This window comes from Anticarsia gemmatalis, chromosome 10, assembly GCF_050436995.1.
Source record: "Anticarsia gemmatalis isolate Benzon Research Colony breed Stoneville strain chromosome 10, ilAntGemm2 primary, whole genome shotgun sequence".
In the NCBI taxonomy this organism is placed as follows: Eukaryota; Metazoa; Arthropoda; class Insecta; order Lepidoptera; family Erebidae; genus Anticarsia; species Anticarsia gemmatalis.
This window is the reverse complement of record NC_134754.1, coordinates 4,187,363-4,210,405: the sequence shown is the minus strand read 5'-3', so window position 1 is coordinate 4,210,405 and position 23,043 is coordinate 4,187,363. Positions and strand designations below refer to the sequence as shown.

Sequence of the window (23,043 nt, the reverse complement as noted above, 5' to 3'; positions counted from 1 at the left end):
CGAGACTTAGGGACTATGCCCTTTTAAATAACAATTAAGTATGACTAGACCAATTTCGGAAATAGTTTTAAAGTGAATAATTTTATAAAATCGAAAGCTAGTTGAATGATTGGAATGCATTCGACGAAAACTAACCTAATTTTCCTGTCAGTCAATAATTAAACTAATTTTAGGGTTCGACCGTAATCGCAAACTGGATAAACCCACAATTATTATGTTAGCTGGCTATGTCTTTGTAATATCAAATAATACTGTGCAAAATTTTTTCAATTAAATAATTTTAAGGAAAATGCAATTTAAATATAGGATTTTAAAAGAGCTTAAACACGTGCCGAATAGTACAGTATTAGACGCTTCAGACAGCCAAGTGCGCGATGATTAATATTTTGTCACTGATAACAACAAGGGGACAGTCAGAAAGACAGCTGGATTACTCTCCCCTGGTCTTCTCGTAATCTTTCCCTGACAGCCTTCAGTCAAGGCGAACCGCCTTCACACAGGATTAACCTCGTCATTGATGTGGAAAGTGATATAAAGCTTCGGATCGCCCTTTAATCACCTGCGCTTTTTAAGGATTATTGAGGACTGTTTGCTAAATGGACTAAATAAATGTCGGGATTTGGGTTCGATGAACAGCAATATGATACCAAATTTGTAACAAGAGGATATGTTTTGTGTCTCTTAAATTTTGTGGAGACAGTTTTTGAACTGAAATAAATTGATTAGCATACATAAATAACATTTATTTACGTTGCAGTCTTACTGTATATCTAATAGCGATTAGTTGAATAATTATAAATTCCACTATACAATTTAGTGCAGTCTACAGAGTTTAGTAGTAGCTATAAATTATTCCTCTTAACATAACATCTCTGATGTCCTCTAAGGTGAGTTTTAATATATAAAGTTTTCAACATAGAATCTAAATCAAAACGGATCTTATAAAATCCCCTCGTAACTCGTTCGCTGCAAAATATGAGGTGCAAATATGAACGCCTTATTTAGTAATGTCGGAAATAAACCAGTTGCCAGTAGCCTGAGAAACTCCTAGTTGCACGCCTCCAGGGATCTAAATCATAAAGATTCATTCTGAACATTGCAGCGATCTGATGAACGAGTGCGGTCCAAACAACCTACTGCGGGGTTAACATATCGTGATACCGTACTCGACGGCTCCTCAAAGATTGCAGATCTTCCGTCTCGAGCTCTCTAACTAGTTGAAGTGAGATAGGCGATAATGTGATTAGTCGAACGATACTTGATAGGCCCGCGGCATTCGATTCTCAACTGCATAAAAACCAGGCGACGTCCACGCTACACGCACGCATTCAAAGCTCTGATTACACAACACGACACGCACACACGCGTCTGCTGTGGGATTAACGTCAGACAACCCGTTTCCTGTTACCTGCTCTAGAGCAAAAAGCAGACGTCTCTCAGTAATTTAGAATTAATTTCACATTTGAAATCAAAACATTGCTCTTATGAAAACGGAATCACATAGAGAACTTTGTAAAGCTACCGGACTACATCGAAACATTGGAACCGTTCAACCGTTTTGAAGTCTCTATTTTCTAACACCGAAATGTCTGTAACAAATCCGTACAACGGACGCAATCTACGGGACTTAAAACAAACAATTACTTCGGTTTATTTGAAAAGGAGAGAAAAAAGTGGAGCAATCAAATCGGTGCAGCTACCGTGCGGCAAAAAACTTTGGCCTGGGATGTGCGCGGTCGATGTAACGGGCGAGGCGGCAGCGACGCCACGTAATAAGGTAGCCGATGAGAACTTGGCAGATCATTTCCACGTACCTACCCGGCTTTCACTCCATGATAATGCAGGACTATGTAACTAGAAATTGCTTCATTTATACTTGAGATGGTACCGTTTGAGTCATTTACTTTTAAGACATTTTTCCCACTGTTAAAGTTCCACACATAAACGGCCAAGTCATTTGAGAAAGTTTTCAGTTAGTATTTCAAAATATGCAAATAAATGTAGGCGTTTATTTATTTATTGCTCTGGTTTATTTATGTACACAATAAAATATAACTAAATAGAATGTAAATAAACATTAGCTGTATTCATATATTCAGCTAGAAACGACAGAAAGCAATAAAACAGAACGAATTAGCTATGTAGCACAGTAGGCACCATTTACCTAAAGAAGTAATAGAAGCAAGATCCGATCAATCACGGAAACTCGACAGACCAACAATTTCTAATCATGATCGAAAACCATGCATCAGCTGGGAACGCGTAACTAATTCTAGGCAAGGTGACACACTTTCCTTAAAGCAGTCCGCCAGGGGAACCGTGGCAAAATGACTATGGATTTTCATAAATAACGCATAAGAAAGATTTGAACAATAAATAGTGGAAATTCGTTTCGCCCGAACCAGCTGTGCTAAGGAGCGCGTTGAATCGCGCGATTTGATACGCGCCTGCATCAACTTGGCCTTTGTCAAAAGGTAAGGTAATAAAGTTTAGCAGATGTGATTTTCTAAACTAGACACTTACAAATGGAAGCTGCAAGCAGCTTAATAGTATCGTAAGAAAATGTCCGATGATCTTGGGAGGCAATTTTCTCTTTATTGCATGATTAATGCTCTAAAAGTAACAAAAAGCTAACCAGGGCTACCACATTAACAAACTATGCTCGGCCCAACCGTAGCTTGGATCGAGTTAAGCTAATTAATGCAATTCAAATAATGTTCTTGTACGAATGCTGTTGAATTAATTTAGGAATGCGAATGCCGGTACTGACATCAGTGTGGAGGGAATTCGGCATCACAAACCTGCAAAAACGGTCGACGTTGTTTGGACTATCGCTACACGATCGATATCGGACACAATATTTAAAAAGTAAATCTCGGCCGTTAAAGAGCATGCCGCGAATTCTTTGTGCCCTACAACATTCTAATCCGGACAAAGAAACAGACCTGCATCATTATAGCCTATTGTAACGAATTTAAAATTTTCCAAATGCGAATTCGTCAAACGTAAAACAATTCGATACGCGTTTGAATTTGTTGTTCGGGCTGGTTTCAATTCAATTTCTTCGTCGTCCGAACCGCTCGCGTGAATTGGGTCGCGTAAACGGGTCCGCCCTTTTGGGACCAAAACGTTATTTTTTTCACACAGATTGCGCGTTCTTTGATCTCCAGAATGTGTGCGTTAAGCGTTTCCTTCGCTTTGTGCTAGCACTGTGTGTGTCTTGTACAGACGACGCCTTTCGACAACGACACCCAGCGGGATGTAAAAATCAAGCAACATCGAATAGCAATGATTTTTCTTTTGCTTTTAACATCTAGAAGGGGTGAATTTAAATTTAATTCACTTCAAGTCCGTAGTTGATTTCCTGACAAGGTGACGTTTACGTCACATTTGTTCTGTAACTATAATGTCGGAATTTCTAAGCACCAGGTACCTAAACTGAGGTGAGAAGTGTGTCAAGAACTCGGAAACTCATTCTTGACACAGTTCAGTGTTATGAACATTACTTCATCCATACCGGGGAGAGTTTAGCACGTCGTAAACTGTAGGATCCATTACGCGGGGGCGCTCGAGATTATTCTCGGCTTACTTTATGAGCTGGCGTTGAACAAGCTCCAATATTTTTCAATGGTTTCTTCTTTTATTATTCGGGGTTTGCAAGTGAATTGTGAGTGTGAAATATTTCGTTAGCGACGTTTCGTGCGAAGAACTCATTCAGGTCGACGGTGGATGGTTACGAGCGCTCCAAGTCGGAGGTCGTATAAAACTGTGCCTAGCACCTCATAAATTGTTCTCCCTTGTTAAATCGTCAAGATACTTAGCGTTTGTGACATTCCAGCTCAAAATTAGACCATTTCATGTAATTACTTAAACTTCTATTCTAAGAACAATTTCTTGAATATGTATTTTTAGAACCGACTCCAGTTGTATTTATAGACATTCATAACCGTGAGTACACTTATGTATAAAGGTTTTGTGTGTAGGATGATCATAGGAATGGTTTATGAACGTTACACGGCCATGTATTATGTCCTCGAGATATTAAGGTCGTAAATAATTACAAAAACATCGTATCTCACAATTATAATGTGAGGTATGAACATAAAAAAACGCTACATCGGTCGGTCCCACATATTCCCGTGGGGTCCGAAGTGAGCGCACAATATTTTATTATAAGTAGTGAATGGTCGTTTGAGCGACCAAAATACGCGTCTTTGTTCACTGTGAGGTCCCGTCTTTCGGCTCAGGTGACACTGCACCGTTACTAATTCGAATTCGATTCGAGAAAAAACATATAATTATACAGAAAGCGAAACGTGTAAATGAAAAAGAGCATCCTTTTGTACAATCTTGTTTAGTATTTACCGACAGCACACACGCAGCGCGCTAATTTTTCGCCTCCACGGGGTTAACTTGTCAGAACATAGCACAATAGATGCACCGTTACAAATGTCAGAAGTGTATAAATTAATGGCGACAACCTTTTATTTGTCTCTTTTGTCTTGAACAAAGTTCCTTTGTCTATTTAGGACATAATAATGGAAGTGTTTAGCGTCAGAGCTTTTGTTGTTTCCAAAAAATAAGTATTGGAGTGATGAATAGATCGCGTGGCGCGCACGACAAGACATTGAACCGTGATTTTCCTCGCACATTAGTTAAATAGTTGAACAGAAAGATTTTGGAACGTGAAGATATTTTACTAAACACAAAAGACACAGATAATGCTTGTTCACGCTAGGATACCTAATGAATTACCGTTAGCACGAAACACAAGTCGATTAGTTCTGTTAACAATTTTCAACCTTGGTAAGCTGCTAATATGATTACAAGTTTCCGACATGATTTAATCCACCTATCCACTAAAATGAAATATTGAGTAGAACGATTTAAATATTTCGTTCCTAATGAAACTGCAGAAGCGGTAGCCATCAAACAATCTGCATAAAATGTAACTAATGGCGAACGTCACTCCAATTACTGGATTGATGGCAAGCAACCAACAAATATGTAGATTACTTGATAATTTTGATTGGTACCGAGCAGAAATAGGTAGATCAAACCGACCGACCGGTATAATGCTAAGCCATAATGTAAACATCAGATGCGGCGAAAGATCTCAGTTATAATGAAACAGGTCTGAGAGAGGAAATGCGTGCAGTAAATGATAAAGATTTACATACTGACGCGCTAGCGGCCGCAATCTGGTTCTTATACTCGATATTCGCTAAATAATAGCTCTGTGGAAATGTAGCCAGTAGAGCTACTAAGACTAGGTGAAGTTATTTCTAATCAAAATGTTGTTTGTTTATACAATTTTATGGAGCTGTGATCAAGTTTGTATTATTTAAAAGACTTAAATGATCTCTTTTTTAACCTAAACAGAAGCAATGTGGTGATTAAAATACGTAATGTCAAGACTCATACCAATAACATTCAAAAAGTTATAGTATCAATAAAACAAATGAACTTAATGATGAATAATATTCCGATGAAACATTCAGATAAGTTCGAGGAACAGAGTAATAAATAACAACAGTAATAAAGTTCCGAAACATATTTTGGTAGAATAAAGATTAACAATCGAAAACCTATTAATGATTAATCAAGGATTTGGGTCTCTCCTGTAGCAATATTAGAATATTTAATATCTCTAAATCATCTGAATGAATGGACATTCTTAGAATCCCTACTAAATTATGTCTCCATATGGTAACCACAGATTTAAATTATATTCTGGCATAGGAGCGAAGAATTCCGTCACTAATCGGGAACCAATAAATTTCTCATGCAAATTTCGCGCTTTTTGAAATCACCGTTCTCAGAAAGATTTCGGGACAAAAAAATATTAAACGTTCGAAACAATCGTTTTAGTCATGCGGAGAATTCAACACGATCGAACTCCAAACATTAACAGGAAATAGGATGCATTGGTAATGCATTCAGGTGTCTAACAAAATTCATGGCAGTCGTTTTAAGAATATTTTATGAACGGATGAATGTGGCGCCAAAATGAAAGATAAAACTAGACGGCTCACAAGCGTTGTCTACGGATTTTGTGGAACGTGTTAATGAGAGTCTGGACAAAGGATAAAGGCAGGCCTAATACTTCCTGCAACGATAATATTTTAGCACGTCTCGTTAAACCCCAGATTAGATGGGTGAATGGATAAAGAAAGTCCATACATTTTAATCTTCACTGACGTATACGCAACGCCTACAACAATAGACGCAAACAAAGGGAAATTATTCCCAAGAAAGTTATGGCAAAAACTTTTTCAAATTCTCACTTTTTATCTCGGTAATCAGATGTTGGTTCTTTTTCCTATTTTTCTTGCTTACCGCTTAGAAAGATGAGCGATACCGACAGTATGACGCCTGCTTTGTAATCTCCCTCCAAGCGTATAAAATGCACGTTTTTATCGCAGCGTTGCCATCACCATGAAGCATTCAAAGCAAAACACTAATAATGGCATGAAATGACTAAAAAAGGTTTTTCCGGTACCGGGAATCGAACCCGAGCCTCCTGGGTGAGAGCCAGGTATCCTAGCCACTAGACCATACCGGATCTGTCGACAGTTCTTTATATAATTCACTACATGATCGCAGTAAGTGAACATCAGTTCCGTAAATAAACATTTTTAAAAGAATCAACGACGGTTTTATTTTAACGAGCTTCTTTCGATAATACGAACAACAGTGTGTTATGAAGTAAAATTAGCACTGTGTTCATTTCCATTACGAGTTGGATAAAGAGCTTAGTTATCATATCATGAGTGGACCGTTGTGTGAGGTGCAATGTTCGACCACCCACCGTGTTGTATGCTTGTTGCTATTGTATTCGAATTTTGCCTAATGTAATGCAGTGTACGTGAGAATGTACCACGGAAGCCGACTGTGTGATTAGATTAGTGTGAATGAGTGATTTTGTTTGACGTTTTTTGATGGTAGCGCGCAACTTCGTGTTGATGCGTTTCTGATATTGAGCGTGAGTTGAGTAAACTGCTTTTGTTTGGTTCGTGCCTTGTTTGTTAAAGATATGGGTGTGAATCGTTTTCAGTGGGTGAATAATTTTATCTTTTCAACAACGCTGCATTGTGCGGTTCAGGTATATTTATGCAATTGTTATCTATCACTCTCACAATTAGTGTAAACCGGTAGTCGATTCCAAAGATTTTGAGTACCCTGTTAAGCAATTCAAGTCTTGCCTATTAATGCTAATTTGTACCTAAGCAAGCTTATAAAGAAAGGAGATCGAGAAAATTGTTGTAACAGTTCACATTTTTTTACAGAAATATACAAGATTTACAGAACCCGGTATCATCCGCATATCACAACTAGCAATCAAAACCATAACTGTCCCATACATAACACTATGGGATGACTCTCCCACATTTGGCAACAAAATGTGACTTACCACCGGAAACAAAAATACTTCACCATAATTATATTTATACTGTAATTACATCATTCATTAGACTGATCCATTCATTAGAAATATAGTGTTAAACATCAAGAGGAAGTAACCCACTAGTACTTAGAACAACCTTATACAGCGCCACCTGTTGGCGTGTCTGTGAACTACTGGTAAAGGCAGGATGCAGTGAGTAATGCAATTCAACTGTTACGAAGAGTTTCAACCCGTTTTGGGTAATGTTATTTAACACAAAAGGTATAGGTAACAAGAATTGACGTAGAAGTAGAGAGGTTTGCTTTTTACTAAAAGCGAGTTTTACAGACGGGATATCGCGTTGAATAAATCTTAATATATTTACTAATCTTTTTTCTATTTATTCTGGAAAAATAAACGTTTTATATTAACTTTATGCGACATGCAAATGATAATGCATTTATCATGTTGTGGTACAATGTTGCAGCTAGGAACGTAGAATGTAGGAGACTGTTTGTAAACCGTTGTCATAGCAACAGCTCGCGTTTAGACTGATCCGTCAAAATAGCAGCATTGTGGGATGAAAGTTGTTTATAAAATGGTATCACTACAATTTTCTACCAGTAGGCTCGGTTCTAGTAATTATGATGTTCAGAATTTCATGTTAGAATTACGACATAAATTTATGCCATGATTAGATTCGTCAACACTATAAAATTGCTTCTATCTAATTATTCGTATACGACAGATTCTCGATTGCACGGATTTTGATTCGACCGCATTCACTGTTCGAGATCCGATGTTACATCGACATTAAAAGTTAAGAGCTTCCCATGCACATTCCAATGAGTAATTGATCAGTATAATTCCGCAACCAATCCATTCATGACCACCTCCTTCAGCGGTCTGTATGAGTGCTTATTAAATTTTATTAGCTTTAATGTATTACTCATAGCAATAAACAAACATGTGTCGGTGCTTAAGACTAAGAAACCAGACGGTGTCAATCAATTGAAGCTCTCTAACATTAAGCATATGCTACAGGCGTGAATAACCACATTATAAGGTTGCCACTACTATTGGTTTGTGTTTTGCGTGGTCGAACTCGAGTGAAAGTCACCCAGAAATAAGTATTTTCGAGACTGAGTCACTTCGGATTGGTACAAAACTTAATTAATAAAAGCAATGTCTAAAGGATAAAACTGCAGAGCCCAGTGATATTTTCTTTTTAAATATATTATGATTAGAGGAGCCACAAAAACATGAATATATGTTTATTTCAGAGTTGTAATTCAGTAATATATAACTATGTGTTTTATTATTCATTGCATCGACTTTTTTTCCTTTGAAGTACGTGATGTACGTGCTACTTTTTAGATTGTAATAATTCTCACTTAAACTTTCTCCAATCGAAAACCAGTAGTAACATTGTCAGTACTAGGTAACCTATAATATCGCGACCTATTTATCAAAGTCGAATTAGTAGGTGACACAGAGGCGTTAAACATATGGCGTATTAGTACGAGCTTCACGATATCTCAAACGAGACGTATCATTATATCCAAATTGAGTGCTAAGTAAATTATACAAATTAAGGCTGGTAACATATGTCGCTTGATTTGCCCTTTAGGTGTTGTGAATTTTGGATAACGACGTTCAAATTGTTACTGTGGTAGTTACGAGATGATTTGAAAATTAGTCTCGTCTGAATTTTAAATCGAGTTTAACAGCGAAGTGATTGGAACAGATGGTAGCACTACAGTGTGATTTTGATGATATTTCGAGGGTTAACGATACATTGTTGAAGGCAGAATATAAAACACAAGACCATATAAAAGACATAGTTTTGGTCGTTAGTTGTTTATTTTTGTTAGTTTAGTTTTTAAAGTAGAGTTTTGCAGTGATTTGAGGGCATGGCGTCAGACTTTTCCAAGAATACAAAACCAATATCGATTCTTATCCAATAAGAAATAACGATTTTCTCAAATTGCTCTTCCAACTAGTACCATAAACTGTTCCTCCAATATCCGCTCTAAGGTATAAACAATAAATCAACAATAAACATGGTATTGAATTCTGTGTCTTGAAAATAATATGATCGTTTTGAAGACAAAACTCCCCACATTTAATTACTGGACCTCACAACATTATATACTTATTCGCGTCGAGATATCTACGTTAATAAATCAAGAAGGATATCGTGTAATGGACACCGGCGACGGTCCCCGAAGAGACATAAATTTGTTTTTGTACTTTTTTTGGTAAATCATTTTGTTGTGGCAACACGAGAGTGAATAATTAGGTTTTAATATATTTTGGTCGTTTTAGTTGAGGTGGGGAAATGATATTTTTATTTTGTTGTAGACGGAGATTATGCTTTCACAAAATTTCTGTGCTGAATATATATTAACGTTAGTCTCATACGATGATACGTGAGTATCTGACACTAATGATATCTAGACACCCGCTGCGACAGTGCGTCATTCAGGTCATCAATCTTTAACTAATGTGAGTGAGAATCTCACGAATATTCAGATAAAAAACCATAAAAAACATAAGCTATAAATTATTGCATTTAAGCATTTAAATTTTTCACAACTTAATAAATCTTTCTATTATTGTTTCAATTGGGCTATAATATTTACCGTGTCATTGTTTGTCTTGCTCAAGGCAACAAAAATACAAATACGATCAATTTATTAATCATCAGAAACGAGGCTATTTGGAACACGACTAAAGCCTATAAGAAGTACCTTGAAATAGTCATCAGCCTAACCGCTTTCAACCACTAACAAACGTTTTATGTTCGATAATAAGGTAATAAGATCTAATTCTACGTTACAAAGGTATTTCTTATTGTTGCCTTTTGTTTTACCTACAATTTTATCAAGGACTTTAGCTTTCTAAGTCCTAACGTTATCTGCTTAGAAAATCTGGTCTACGGATTTAGATCTAGCTGATAGAAAATTGTAGAGAAATACTGTTTTATTGCATGCAGGTACAATTCAGGGTTTGCATCAACTGAGTTGTCTTTTGTTTTTATCGTTCTGGTTCTTTTGTCTTTAAAACAATTAGAAACTTACAGTTTTAATGCATATGATATGGCCAATTTTCGAATTGCGCGTGATTTTTCTGTTAATTTTGTTGTGGTAAATTAAAAAACGAATCAGTGGATTTACAGGCAATTGTCACTAAAAAACAGTGACTTGAGGAGCATGTTTCAGTATATTTGCAATAAGGTTATAAATTAGCTGAAATATTATGATCGCTTCAGATGTTACAAAATACATTACTCCAAATAATTAAAATCTCGAGATTATTAATCCTTTCATTAAAAAAAGTCAGATACTATTAACAAGATAAAGTTCGCATATTTTAAAATACATTCTCGCGATTTTATCTTCGTCTTCATTAATTAAATTAAAAAGAAACATCCTAAATTCCAAATACAAACTATTGTGATTTTCGAAAAACAATGTATCAAAATGAATTATTATAACTTGTCTGAATATATTTGGAACAACAACGACATTATTATAATTTCGCAAATTAGTAGGAAAGAACAAGGCATTAAATCTATTAGGAGAATCCATTTTATCTTCATTATCACTTATTTATTCTGCAGTCGTTCCGAACTTGTCCAAAATTAATTTATTATAGGCCATTATGTGAAACATAATATTCTATGCCTTTTTCTGGGAAAGAGATGTTATCAGCTAATTTTAATGTTTCTTGACTTAAATATTATTAGGATTTCATATTTTTCCGGTTATTTAGCCGGCGAAATATTGACATTATTGTCATTTCTAGACAAATATGCATGCATCGTTATCTGTTATGCCGATCTAGGAGATGATATCAAATTATCTTTTGACTAATTTGATCATCTACGTAGCGTGTGATTTTCAAATGTCTAGATGTTTCTAGGTCTGTTTTTAAATAATAATTTAACTTAACATAGTTCTTTTGTTTCATTTTGTATATCAATAACTGAATTACCCTTATCGAGAAACTAAGCTAAATGAACGTATTCATAAATATTAATAACCGCACCATTTGTTCAACACGCTACAAAATCAATACAACCGTTCAAAATAATCGTGGTCCCAACGCCGAAGAAATTATTCTGACATTGACACCCTTTGACCTCCTTTATAACTTAAATACTCGAAAACAAAAGACTTATAACACATGAGTACACTCAATGTCTGCACCATTCATCATTCTAGAAAATGTCGGCATCGACTCTCGACTCCAAGAAGATTCCACTTCAGCAACAAAGCGGGTTTATTGTCTGAAAACAAAGCCGTGGTTCAAGGCTTAAGGCTTTAAAATAAACGGCAAGGCCAATGTCATGTTGAGCGATTTGAAATTTTGAATTACGCCTCGTTGACTCCAAAATTTTACGTTACAAGTGTAAGCTAAATTTTGTTTTAGGACAGTTTGTGATTGATGATTTTAGGCGTCTTGAGCTGTCCAACAATACTATAGTAAAAGTAATTCTTTCAGAAAATGGATGAGGGATGAGTTTTGTGAAACAAAGACGGTCAGTTACAAAGATAACTACGCTTAAATTATTCTATTCGTGCCTACAGTTAAGCATTGCGTTGGGAAATAGGGTAATAATCAGTTTATCCAGTGGTCGTGTCACCACGTGCACATCAACGGAACTTCAATCCGATCTAATCCGACAATGAACATGGTTATTTCACTGCCACGCCACCGCCCGCTGTCCTCGAGGCCACGGCCTCAGTAGTGACAGGGTAGCGTTACAGCGGTATGCCAATTACTAAGGTAACGTGGTTCGAACACGCGAACACTCGAGTCAATTTCGTGCTTCGAGAACTACTGCTGGCTTCCTATGTTTATGAGCGCGCGCCAACCCGTTTATCTATGCAACGTACTGCTTCCTCTAATGCACGTTTTGTTTGATCATATTTATTGTGTTGCGACTCCGTCCCATTACTTAACGGAGCTTTATATCGTAGTACCGTCTCATTAGAGAATGTATTCGGAGCACTACATTCTCTTTGTATCTAATCTAGACTCAGTAATTCTCTGATAACGCTTTGAATTGCCTATACGAAGTTGCTTCTCGATGATCATTAAATGTAACCATTAGTTATGTCATTACTTTTCCTCTTCCTGTTGCAGAAATTACTGCAATCTTGATACTGAATCTGTGAGAAAATTTCTCAGGATTTTAAAGTAGTCTTAGCAATTAAGTGCAAGTTGCTACACGGCTTCAGATATCGTCAGATGTGTAAAAGATAACGTAAACAAAATGGTGGTGTAAAAAAATTAATTGAATGTTACAGACCAAAATGGATTCCGAAGTCGGAGTATTTAATGTCTTTATAAGTGCCGTCAGACATAAAGTTAATGAAACAGCCATTTTATTGATCTACCTGCGAGGTGACACGAATCCCGTCGTTTCCAACCCTGCATTATGTTTTTTTACAAATTATTTTCCATCTTCCTCTATCATACTGCGTTGTATGAGGAGGAAAGAAATGTGGCATCCTAAAAACGTGCATTAAGTAAGGGACATTTCATTTCGAGGAGACGACCCCCATCATTTGATAAGCCGACGAGATATTTTAACATTAATCCATCAGAATACGGAAATATTTCAATTATTTACCAATTACCTTTTGTATTTCTGTGAGTCATAAATAATATTACGTTATGAATGAATCTCATTGGGATTAGAATATTTTACAGAAAGAATTTTAATGTGGATACCGATTGCAATAGACCCTTGGGCGGTATTGGCCTTGAGTCGAACCTTCGATATAAGGATTTCAAGGCTACTAATAAATTGAATAATTAAATCTACCCTTTCATACGGAGGTGGATTTTGTCATGAAACCTTTACATTATTAATACGGTTATCGTTCTACATATACAAAATTTGGGTAACATATTATAATTTTATGTGTAGATAGCATGCTGCTTTTACATGCAATGTTTGTAAACAAATGTTTGCTTATTAGGAACTGCTTGAAGGTGAATATCAATAAGGTACTTAGTTGTATAACATACGGATACATTCTGTTTATTTTAGTAGTGCCCTTTAGTTATCTGCATTTCTGTGTTTACACAATCGAGTTCAAAATTATACTTTGGTTCCTATTACTACTATTGGAATTTGAAATTATGGAGTCAGTTTGTTGAATTTAAACTAACATTTTGATTGTAAGCAGCAATGGGAGTATTTTGATCCTATTTAACTTTTAATATCTGCCATCCTGTTAACTATCTATTTCAAGTAGTATCGTACACTCTCTTTGGCAATCCACCAATTGTGGCCATAGAAAAACAATTTAGATCGTATCCGCGCATGGTGTGAGGATTGACACGTCACCCTTATATGACATTTTCATAATTTTATCACAATTTATATCGGGATCAACAAGCCAACACCCGCATACCAGACAATTGATGCAATCATCGCCAATGAGATTTTGGGGTGCGTAAAACGGAACTGTAATTGCATTGGCCACAACCAAATTATTGTTATAGTAACTATTCAATGATAATTTCATTTCGAAGTCTGCGGGTGAAGCATAGCAGATGTAATAATTTTTATTGTGGTGACTTACTTTATAGGTAAGTGTCCCCTCGGGTATTTAGACACGGTTCGTTGATTCTAAGATTTATTTATATTGGCTTTTTATTTGGATTTAAATAACTTTCGTAGAATGTCATCATTCATGATTCTAGACTGGTATGGAATTTAATAGTCGGTTAGAGTTTATTTGTGTGCAGTATTTAAAAAAACAATTGGAGGGTATTGTTTGACCTAAAATAACGGCGCAATATAAATGAAACAACAATTAATGAAACGGTTTCCTGTAATAATAATTATGGAGCACATAAATATCAGTCATGGTAATAAAAGATTGATTTGTTTTCGTTAGACGTCCATATCCTTGATAAATAAACTTTATTCGTGTGTAAAGATAAGTAATATTCATTCAACGACAGACACATAAATCAAAAAGCCGTGAAAAGGTCGTAGACGATAAAGTGCTAGTATAACTCGCATTGTAGGATTCGTGCTTGAAAATTCAAATGTTTTTAGTGTTATAAGAGTCATTACGAACGCGAGACCTTAATGTAGAGTGATTTGAATTTACGTTCAAACTTATCGTGATGTATTTTATGACCGAGCAAGAATCGCCAAGGATTTTATAAACGATGGTGAACAAGACGAGACAGTACTACGGGGTGTGGTTGGCCAAAGCAGAGTGGGGGAGCGCCGACAACGACATTTATTTGTAGCTAGCCACAAAATGTACGTAACTGTCTCGTAAGATTTATTCTCAAACATGCCGTAATCTTTTCTCTCGTGGGCGTAGACGCATTTGTACGAAACGAGGAATGGTGAGATACTCACCCTTGTTGTATATTTTCGGTTAAAACATCCTTGATAAGCGCGGGTCGGACCTCCATATTCGTCGATAAGGGAAAATATGTTAATTTAGTAGCTACGAGAGAACCGATATGACCTACTAAGTGATTGGGTTCGAGATGCGTTGGCGTGTTTTGAATTTGAACTCCGACGGTTTCAAAGATCAGTCCAATGTTTACAAATTGCCCGAAGAAAAAAAACTCGATTCATTCGATTGAGATATTCGTTTTGATTAGGTTCGATTTAAATAAGATTCCTTTTGGAGATGAAAGGCTATGAAGTGAAATTGGGTGGAGGTTATTTATTAACAGTTCCACAAACAATAAAGTGGAATTATTCAGAACAGATTCAAGGTTGGAACAGAATGAAATTAAATAAGGAAACAAGTAATCCAGTAAATTGAGTCAAATTATACGTGAAATAAATCTACTAGGAGATGCAAAATACCGTGGAAATGGATGCCCTTTCTCACAATATGGCGCCACTAGAATTTCCATCTTTTATGAAATATTACGGATTAGGTAGGCGGTCGTTTCATAAAATCTAATTTTAATTAAAAAATAAGCAAACGGTAATTAATTTCGCCGGTCTCCTCTCTCGGTTACAATGGTGTACAAATTAAACGTTTTGAGTCGTAACGCTCGCGGATAAATTCAACATCAACTTTTCCATCCTTAGGAGGTACATTTTTTCCATTAACAATTACAATACGGTGTATAATTTCTTCCTTGTGCTCGTATTTACAGCAACAATACCGTTAATATTTTATTTACCTTTAAATAAATTACTTCGCAAGTTGAAATGAGTTTCAATAAATGTAAAACTGACAAAATGTTGGAAATTAAGTTGTTGCCTCGATAAACTAATTTCGGGTTTAATAAAGTTAAAACGGCCCAATTCCCGACGCTCCGAGCGATGTTATTTTATTTGTCAGCATATCGCTCTAAAATAATTAGGATGGAAATTTATAGATGTCATCGGAGGGGAGTGATTTAGGGAGCCACTCGATTGCTTGTATCCGCATTGTTTAAATACAAAGATCGGATCCCCGCCTGCTATCTGTTAAGACGATATTAGAATGGTGTTTTGGTCACATCAATTTGGTAAGACAGGAATGCAGGCCGGTTTAATTTGGCTTGGAACTAAGTTACGCAATTGATTTTCGAGAACCATTTCCATATATTTTGACAGCGGGTAGACTTAAGTAACCCGGCTTTGCGTACCACATAAAATAAATTACAGCTCAAGGAAATGTAGCAGTTACAAAGTTTCGCAGTCACTTGTTTACTAACACGCCTTAGAACTGGCCACTACAACACAAGGAAATTGCTCACGATTTTACATAAAATAAAACGAAATGCTAAAATGAAAGGCGTCCAGCTAATAACCTGCCACGTACATCGCCGTACCAAAACAACTGGTAAATATTTTAGTTAATCGATGTGCCTGACGCGAGTAACAATAATGCTACCAAAATAAAAAGCGTTTCATTATTAACGGAACGTTCTATCGGCCTTTATTTTCAATAGTTTCGTATTTGATTACGAGGCCGACGTATTTGTTAGTGAAATAAATCGGTTTAGGTTTTTATTGAAAGCTATTTTTGTACTGTTTTATTGAATGTTTGGATTCGCACTGGCTAGTGGTGATTGTGGAAAGATATATTTACTAGTAACTTTTGTTAAAATATTGTTGCAATAAGAATAGCATGAGTATGTGCACGCTAGATAGCCAACCAATCTTACAAAATGCTTTAGTTTGGCTTATGTCATTCGTAGTCAAAGGTGAAGTAGGTATTCTTTCCACAGCAAGCAATGCATTCGGTTTCGGTTGAATATCTTCTGTGATTGTAAAATTTCCAAGCCTAAGCCTAAAACTAAAACCTTTGGCGGCGTCATTCACATATCAACGTTAAGTGCAAAACTTATAACAGTACATGAATATAACTTTATTGCTTGGCGGTTTTATGAAAGAAAATGTTTGTTTGCAAGTTTATTAGAAGTTTTGACCATAACAAGCTTTTCTGTGGCGCAAACGCACCTATTCATTTGCCGACGTTTGATGCGTATATCAAAATTACGTTTTAAGTACCCCACACGCAATTAGGGCATTAAACCTAGACCAGTATAGGAAAAGTTTCACTTCAAAAATAATGACAAAGATATAGCATAACGGAATTCTTTTATTTCTGCAAAATATGTAGGTAATGTACAAAACTATTTATTCACAAACTTTGATACCAAGTAATGTAGCTCGTGAACTGCAACTGTAAGTAATTTCTTCTACTAAAACGTGTTGTCTTACTTCGAAATGTTCCGTCCGGAGTTCAAAAGAATCTTGTAAAATCCTTGAAAGCAAAGTTCTCTTTCACCACACCAATCTTTTACTGAAACGGATAGCAATCTTTTTCGACGAAATGTGGGATGTTTTTATTTATAGTTGACGGTAGTAAAATTAAGTTCATTGGAATGAAATAAAATTTGTCTGGACTTCTGTATTTTTCTAGCATCTTTGTTCCATATTTTATTAAAGAATTATACCCTTTCTAGGAAAAGAATTTATTCTGCCAATCTTTACGAAAAGGCTTCAGCTATTTTGGCGTAAGAACTAATTATACGTAGAAACTTTCCCAACTTTGAAACCAGAATTATACTAGTGATAGAGAACATAAATCTAATCTAAATATCTGCGAATTTACTAATGGCAATTTCAAGCTAAATAGGATTTTATTTTAATATCTAATGATTGACAGCATCGTCTTTCCGCGCACATACACTATAAGTATCTCAGTTGCCAACTAGTGTACTCATAGGTACTGAGCAGCACATTATTTAGAAAAACAGAAATGTACAGCATAGTAGCTAAATAGTCGAAGTGGTCAATAACAGTAGGTGTTAACAAATTATCAGTCACACAATATTGTTTTTTTCTGGTCCAGAACGTTGTTTACTAAGAATCCGAGTGATTTTCTAACCGACTTGTTTCACTTGTCACCTTGATTTAGATTCCTGTTTATCTTAGAAGGTTTTTAAATATGCGTACGACGAATTCTCATTCGGAATTAACTCGTTCCAACTTCGGTTCACGTCGGAATAGTTCGGCTTTCTTTAAACGTTTATTTTGGAATGTTGCATTCGAAGCGTTTAATTTTTTTTAGATTATTAGGTTATAGAGTACTAGTGCTATAATGAGTATATAGTTATATACGTGAAGCTTCCGTTATTGTAAAATGGTTACGTTAATAAAAACATACATTGTTTGTTATTGTTAGTACTTTAGTGTGGAAATATATTTTAAATTGTAGCACGTTGTTTGGTTGTTTTCGTCTTTTCATTGAAATAATATTTTTTATATTTATGTTTGTTACTCGTTGGTCATTATCGTAGAAAATCAAAATGAATTTTATGAAAAATAAAAGCTTTCAATAAAGTTGCACAAAAAACGGCAACATTTTGCTTATCAATGCTCACTCAGTAAAAAATGACCAAAAATATCGGTTGTAAGTGCAAATATTTGTATGTTAAACAGAAAATCTGCTTTAAAATTCATAAAAGTAATTTCAATATATTCAATGTTTCCATTCCATAGATAACATTTTTGCATATTTTACTTAATAACCATTATCAATATTGGTTGCATACGCATTTTTTACCGAACGTAGAACAGTAAAATATGTTGATAGCAATAAAATCACTCCACCCGTGAAAAATTTAATAGCCTACGAAGTTTATTATTCACAAAAATTCACCTGAAAACATATAGGCCATTATATTAAATTGCTACGGAGACAAGTTATTAGTTTGAAAGAATGTTAAATGGGATGAACACTATAAAACATTTCTAATGTTTGATTTTTACTACTAGGTACATAGTTAAAATGATTTCCTTTTTTATTCAAATTCTTTTAGCAGAATTAGAAGGTATGTTTAACGTACCATGCCTACGGGCCTGAGTTATATTATTATGTTAAAATAGTTGTAAAGGCAAAAACATCCTAAAATTTAGTTAAGTAGTACGTTTTGACCAAATAACATAGGAAGTTGTGACTATCCGAGTTGATCTACAGGGTGAAAATAATAGTAAACTTGCCAACGATACTGCAAAATATAGCCATTACCAGCCAGTAGCTTAAGGTTCTCAACCTCATACATTGATAGAATCAAACGTCTTTTTCCTATTCATTCAATACCTGTTTCTTGTAGAAGCTAATATTAGAAAATCTCTATGACTCTTTATGGCTATGAAACCAGCTGACCAGACTACTTTTTTCCAATAAGGTATAAAAAGAAAGCCAACGCCCTCAATTAAATCATCTTTCTACCTCCGCAAAGTCCCCAAAAACTCTCATAACAAGATCCAAATCCTACATGGGATCACACGATTTTTATTTTCCATTCAGTTGGCGGATTTGCTGGGTCGACGCGAGTTAGCCGTAATAAATATAAAAGTTATAGCTTGCAGGAGCCTTAACCCTTCGCTTAAAGCTTACCACAAGCGGATTACGGTCATTACTCATTCCTACCGTCTAGAGTGCCCCAGGCAGGAATCGAAGAGAGACGGTGAATGTAAATGTGTACATTTTTTCTCCACTGATACTTATTTGTGCTGAGAGAAACATTTCGACCATTGATACGTTTAACGTGTACAATACTTAGCGGTCATGATGAAGGGTTTTTGTTTGGATTTTTGAGGATAATTCTTGAGATTTCCTCGTAATAAGAAGGTTTGGATTTTGTTGTACGTTATTACGGCATACCTTAACACAATTTAGAATGAGTTATGCGATAATGAAGATTTGTTATAAATTGGATTAACTGGTTGTAGATAGCGTTGAGTGTTTCCTACTTTAAAGAATTTATAGACGTTTTTGTGTTATTTTTGAACCTTGTAAAGCAATAAAGAGGAATTTCTTTTAATATGACATTGGGTAATTAACCAGATCGCAGATGTTGTGGACCAATTTCAGAAGCCTTTAAGGTTTTCTTAGAACAATATTTTTGCCCTTTATTTACAAGACAAAAGTTTAAATTAGTAAATTTCATTGTTTATTACGGCATCATCGGGTGAGAGCAGTGATAGCCGAGTGGTTTAAGTTGGCACCTCTCACACTAGTGGTCGCAGGTTCGAATCCGAGGCAACACACCAATGACTTTTCGAAGTTATGTGTGTATTAGAAATAATTATCACATGCTCCAACGGTGAAGGAAAACATCGTGAGGAAACCTTGCATGCCTAAAAATTTGTTTAATACATTTATTGAGGGCATGCAAAGTCCCCAACCCGCACTTGGCCAGCGTGGTGGACTCAAGGCCTAACCCCTTCCTCATTACGGGAGGAGACCCTTGCCCAGCAGTGGGACAGTAATGGGTTAAATTTATATTTATTATTACGGCATCAAAATGTGGTATTACTTCTAATAAGTATGATAAAAAATACTGTTAAAAAGGTATGCATCTCAAAAATAGAATAGAATCAGTAGTTCATTATTCTTCGATACTTATTGAACAAGAAATAAAATCCAGGTGTATTAATAACACAGTTTCCTTAGAAGACCGCGAGCGTGTTTTCCTCATTTCTTCAGAAAATATCCCAAAGGTTTTATTGATTGCATGGACCATGTTCCACTTTTATATAGCCCCTAAAAGCGTATAAAACGAAATGTGCGAGTAAAAAGGTTTACTTGCCCTTTGATTGTTTGCTATACGTTTTGGTAAAAAAGTTTGCGGGTGGGAAACTTCAAATGATCCTTTGGCCACAATATGATTTATTTATTTCCATTGTGTTGCCTGTAATCTTTTGGATAACAAGGAGTGTCAGTCTGGATTTAGTTTCGTTAATATATAACTATGTATAATTTAAAATAAAGTTAGATTTTTGTATTTCGGAGACTTTACCTTTAAATTGAAAACTGAACGAAAAAATAGTTTTCGGCACTTTAAGCGTTATTTATAGTGTGTCGCATTAAAGCGGTGTTCAATGTTCATGACTAATCTTTAACAAACAGTCTTTAAGGTAGGTATGATGTTTTTTGCAATGCTCGATCAACCGATTCAAACTTTTTTGAAGCCGGCTTTTATATTATTGTCAAAAGATATAACAAACATGTTTGTATGTTTCTAGCAATAAAAACTAGCGGTGACTTAATCATTAACTATTTTCTAACAAAAATATATTTCTTTAAAACCTAATGATGCGTACACACTATGCATAACATGTTATAAAGTCCTTCAATATTTGACTACATGTATAAAACATTGTTATTTAACACTTCACTGTAAGATTCATTTTTAATAGAAGTGGGTATGTAAGTGTGTATGTACCATTACATTTAGATGTCTACATCGTAGATACTGTCAACATTTTACTTCAAAAACTAAAACAAAACGAATAGTCCTCTACATAGAACGCTTCATTTTAAAGCCATTTGTATTAATATATGCATATTACGTTTCCGTTTCTTCCGATTCCCAATCGATTCAAGGTACAACCGTGTTCAAGAATTTAAACAACTATAGGAAACATCTTCTTCCTGTCCTTATTAAAGCGATGCATATCGAAGTACGCTGCAAGTCGAACTAGTTATCCCGATCTCTGAATGAAACTATTGACATAGGGGTTTACGAACTCTATCGTAGCACAACATTGCTTCTCGTATTAAAGGATTTTGACAATTGGTGGTAGTTATTTAGTTGTATAACAGAAATATTATCACTCTTGACCGTTGACTATTCCATTCTCAGTTTATTAATTATTAGTATTTTTTTTCTATTTACCCATCTATGGGAAACATACGTTATATGGTTATAATAAATAATAACACATTGGCCGAATCTCCTGTGTCAGTAAATGTTCCGCGATTATTTTTCACAGATATTAATGGATAATCTTTTCCGCGTTGAAATGTTAATTCCTTTGTCCTCAGTTTCTTATCCACTTATCCTATGCAAAATATTTTCTCATTACAATCATCTATATTGTCTTTACACAATAGGCGATTCTATTTGTGTGGCATTAGAACGAACAAAAGTATGACAGTCGAAAAATTTATGATGTTTATCTTCGACAAAAGGAAGTACAAAAGATTGTCATTTACGGTGTCTTTATTCCAAAAAGAGCCGTAAACAATTGGCAACTTTGACAGACATCACGATGTGACAAAAAGGATTACGTATTTCTGCTATTTTGCTTTGACAAGTGTTAGTGCAACCACAACTATGAACTCTACTGCTTTGCAATAAGAATTAGTTGGATGCAAGTGCCTCTGAATCAAGTTTGTCATTCTCACAAGTCTTGTATTTTTAGCTGCACCCCGCCACTTCTGAATAAACACTAGCTTTTGTGTCGTTTACTTTTTAGACTTATTCAATCTTGCGGAAGATTTCTGCACATAGCTCTTGTATAAACAACTTATTCAACCCGTTGCAAATTGTCTTTTGTTAAAATTCGATTGACAGTTTCTTACAGCGATCTTATAAAGTGATTTTTTGCTCCTAAAATAAATAAGGTATGGAGATTTTAATAGTATCCTGTTTGAGTGGTTAAACAAATCCATAACTCGCTGGTACAAGCAATTTTGCGCCTTGTGTAATGTCGAAACCGTAAGTAAGGAAAAATACAACGTAGCGCTTTAAATTCTAAACGTCATGTACTTAAAAAGCCCTTAGCGAAGAAACAACGTTAGCCTATATTTTCAAGACTTACAAGACGTGTTCTTTCTTATAAAGAATAAGGTTTATATTCGCGTGAATTTTAATTTAAAGACCCCTAGACGTGGCCGGATAGAATAATAACCATGTTTTTCTTATGTTTGTCTTTGGAGGAGATTACAAACATGCGCGCACATGGTATGCTCTTCAATCGATGGTTCCCTCTCGTCGTGACATCAAAACTATTTGTCTTTGAAATAACTTGGTGACTTTCTACGGACGGTCTCGCTACGAGATGAGTTATTGCGTTATCCCCTTGAAACACAAGTCCACGTCTGCAAGTCACGACAATGTTCATGTATCATGTAAACTAGAATGAACACCTGTGTGGAATACTGGACAGAACATTTTTCTGCTACCATTTACGTTGAAACTTAGCAACTCCGGTGAATGAGTAAGCAAAAAATCAGCGAACCGAAAACGTTTCAAGTTCACATATTTAAAACAACCGGCGATTAAAGTTAGTACGTAATTGCTCCTTTTTTACCGACAAGAACATTAGTGTTTTCGAATACACGTCGCTAAATAAAAAT

General features: G+C 35.5%; 1 non-coding gene across 1 annotated transcript; it reads right to left on the bottom strand.

Moving 5' to 3' along the window:
• Positions 1-6,493: 6,493 nt before the first annotated feature.
• TRNAE-CUC (transfer RNA glutamic acid (anticodon CUC)) lies at positions 6,494-6,565 on the bottom strand. Its single transcript has one exon. It is a non-coding gene; the product is annotated as a tRNA-Glu (tRNA).
• Between the last annotated feature and the right edge of the window lie 16,478 nt (positions 6,566-23,043).